Raw genomic sequence first — 4,069 nt, 5'->3', positions numbered from 1 at the left:
TAAAATAATGGAAATCGTTATATCATAAAATGTTTTAGAAAAGTAGAATCATATATATTCATAATAGGTTTCAAGTTTTTAAATTACAGTCTGTTGGTGAAGCATGAGATATAGTCCAAAGGTTAGATAAACGTATGAAATCATCTTAATGAAAAATTTAGAGTCACTTAACTTGTCGTTATCCAACATCTAAGTTATTTACACTCTACGTTCTTACTTATAACTCACTTTACCATTTTTCGAATGTTGTCTAAAAGAATAGATTTCTTAAATCACAGTGGACCTCATAACATAGACCCGTAATCATATCACAATGTATCTGATAAATCAATCATTTGATATTATCTGCTAAATTCATCGATAAACATATTGAAACAAATATGTTCATGTAAAGTATTATACGTTTAATACTTTATTAATATAATCAAGTTATAATATATATATATATATATATATATATATATATATATATATATATATATATATATATATATATATATATATATATATACATATATATACATATCTATTTATATATAACGGTTAGTGAATCGTCGGAATTTGGTCGAGGTTATAATGAATGTATGCACACAGTTTAAAATTCTTGAGATTTAACTTAACAAACTTTGCTTGTCGTGTCGGAATAATATAAAGATAAAGTTTAAATTTGTTCGAAAATTTCTGGGTCGTCACAATAGCTTCATTAGTACTCTTCGAACAATCGAATTATGTTATCTTTATTACTCAATGGTAATAAAATCCTATTTATCAGCTTATATGAGTCATGAAAACATACTTATTGTCATCCATGATCATCCCACTCAAATTTCGGGACAAAATTTCTTTAACGGGTAGGTACTGTGACGACCCGGAAATTTCCGATCAAATTTAAACTTCAACTTTATATTATTCTGACACGATAAGCAAAGTCTGTAATACTGAGTCTCAAAAATTTTGAACTGTTTCATATATGCAATTACCCTTCAACTATCTTAAGCGATTCACGAACCATTATTTTAAATAAATGTGTATACATATAAGTATAAATATATATATATATATATATAAATACATATATATATATATATATATATATATATATATATATATATATATATATATATATATATATATATATATATAACACAAGTATAAATATAATTTTATTATACTACTTCTAACATTAATGTTAACATTAGTGTTATTAATAAACTAAAGATACGAACACACACACACACACACACACACACACACACACATATATATATATATATATATATATATATATATATATATATATATATATATATATATATATATATATATATATATATATATATATATATATGTATATATATATATATATATATATATATATATATATATATATATATATATATATATATATATATATATATTGATATAGTATTACTATTATAAATAATATTGTTATTAACAACATTATGGTATACATTATATAGTAGTTATTATCACCATCATTAGTAATATTATTAATACTATTATATAATTATAAATTTGTATCATTATGATTGAAAGTATTATATTTATAGTTATATATATTAATATTATAACATATGAATATAACTATATAAAAATAAAGAGATATACTAACACATATATAGATACAAATAGATATATAAAGATACATATTAGGAAATCAGTATTATAAGATAAAGATAATTATTAATAGTATTATTATTAACATTTTTATTATTATTATCATTATTATTAATTATGATTAAATCTAGTAAGATTATTATTATTAAGTATATGTGATATCATCTTATTATCATTATAATTACTACTCTTATTATTATTATTAGTATTACTCTTATTATTATTATTATTATTATTATTATTATTATTATTATTATTATTATTATTCTTAATATTATTATTATTAATATTTTGAGTATTATTAATATAATTATAATTATTAATTAATAGCATTATTTATATAAAAATCATATCTTTATGAATTAGATATGGAATCTGTTTCACTTACCCTTTATGCTGTAATCAATTTGTCTTTGCCTAACAATCAATTACCTAAACGAATCCAATCACAATCCAAATCAATGTTACAAACAAAAATTATACGAATTAGTTGCATTTATACATCAACACTGTAAAAGAATTTTGTTTTGGTCGGAATTGGTTACAAGTCCACTTCAGGCACGATTACAAACAAGAATCTTTCACTTTATATAACATCTTCTTCTTTGTAATCGAATGAGGAACCCAAAATATTTAAAAATAAACACATCACCACCTACTACATTAATTCTAATATGCAGTGTATGAACCCAATCAACTAAACCCTACCCTCATTCATTTGTCTTCCACAATAAATCATATATTAATAAACTCATATACAATGCACATACATATAAAACACTTACATATATGATCTATCATCACTTAACTTACCTTGATCACCTATCAACTACACTCTTCATTATCAAGAACAACCCAACACCCATATAATCGAAATCGTCACACCATAAACCTTTAATATCTTTCTTCTTCTCTATGGTTGTTTCATGCTACTATACGTATAATTTCTTTCATTTCTATTTCAAATTAAAAAGCAAAACCAAGATACCCATTTCTATTACTAGTGCTCCTGTTTTGTCCAAGAAATAAAACATAACAAACCCACATGTTTCTACTATAAATCAATGAAGGCTCCTGTCCTCTATCTGCTTATGTTCGAATCAAACAAAGTCGTACACCACGTAAGTTTTATGATGCACGTTTCTTTTATACTGCAGCTACTCATCCTCTTAGTTCCTATTTTATTTCGAAGTTAAGGATGATAAACAACATGGTGATGCTAAATAATAATAGAGATGTACATGATGATGATTCTGTTTTGCTGTTGCTTTTTTGCTTCTATTTCGATGACCAACACAAACATCACCACTGATTAACAATCACCAACCATCCCACCACTACTACTGTTTTATTTCTCTTGCTTTTTGGCCTTTCAAACACTAAAACTAAACCATGAAACCGATACGCCTGCTGTTTTCTGTTCAGCCATGAAAAACCATAGCAAACCACCCAAAAGGCTGATATTAATCAAAGAAGAAACCTGCTTCTGTTATTACAGTTGTACGTCCATGTCTGTTTATTAAGGATGATGGTGATAATGTTAAAAAGAATGATAACGGTGGGAAGAAATAATGATGGATGTTTGTGTGGTCCTAGTTCGAATAAGATATAAAATAGAACCCACTTGCAAGACAAACTTCCCTTTCTTATGATAATAAGATGAGGACTTTTGCTTGTAGGACCATATAATTAGTTATGTAAATGGAACTATTGATGCTCGATACTAATCAGTAAAAGCAGAAAGTGAGGTCTTATTATTTAATACAACTTGGTCTTGCACTTGTTTAATTAAATGGAGCCGTGAACTTTGCCTAAATAGATTGAGCCGTATATTTTTTTTTGTTTTCCCTAGTTAGACATGAGATGTTGGGCCATGTTCTAATGGTTGGTTCTACTAGACCGAAGCCACCACACACTTGATTTCAAACTTGTTCTAAATTGGTATTTTGTTTGTCGACTTGTACTGCTGCTTTATTCCTTTTGTTATTTTAGACGATAATAATAATGATGATGGCATGATGGTTATGAGGTAACAAGTATAAAAGATAATGAGGGTGATTACGATTAGGATAAAGATGACGATGTATGATGAAAGAAGTCGATGAAGAATAATAATGGTGACGATGTGATTATATGATGATGATTATGATATTCGATCATAATGATACTATATTGATAATAATAATAATACCATAGGATTGTGAATTGTGAGATTAGATAATATCGAATGATAATATTATGATTAGAAAATGACGATGATTAGGTGATGATGAGGATTAAATGATGATTATGATCGTGACATTAAGATTCAATGATGCTACATAAATGATTAGATGATGATACGATGATGACTATGTTTAATGAGGAAGATGAAAACAGAAAAGCTATGGTTAAATAGATTTGATGGACAAGTTACAACAGAAATTAATGG

This window comes from Rutidosis leptorrhynchoides, chromosome 5, assembly GCF_046630445.1.
Source record: "Rutidosis leptorrhynchoides isolate AG116_Rl617_1_P2 chromosome 5, CSIRO_AGI_Rlap_v1, whole genome shotgun sequence".
Taxonomy (NCBI): domain Eukaryota; kingdom Viridiplantae; phylum Streptophyta; class Magnoliopsida; order Asterales; family Asteraceae; genus Rutidosis; species Rutidosis leptorrhynchoides.
This window is presented reverse-complemented; position numbering follows the sequence as displayed.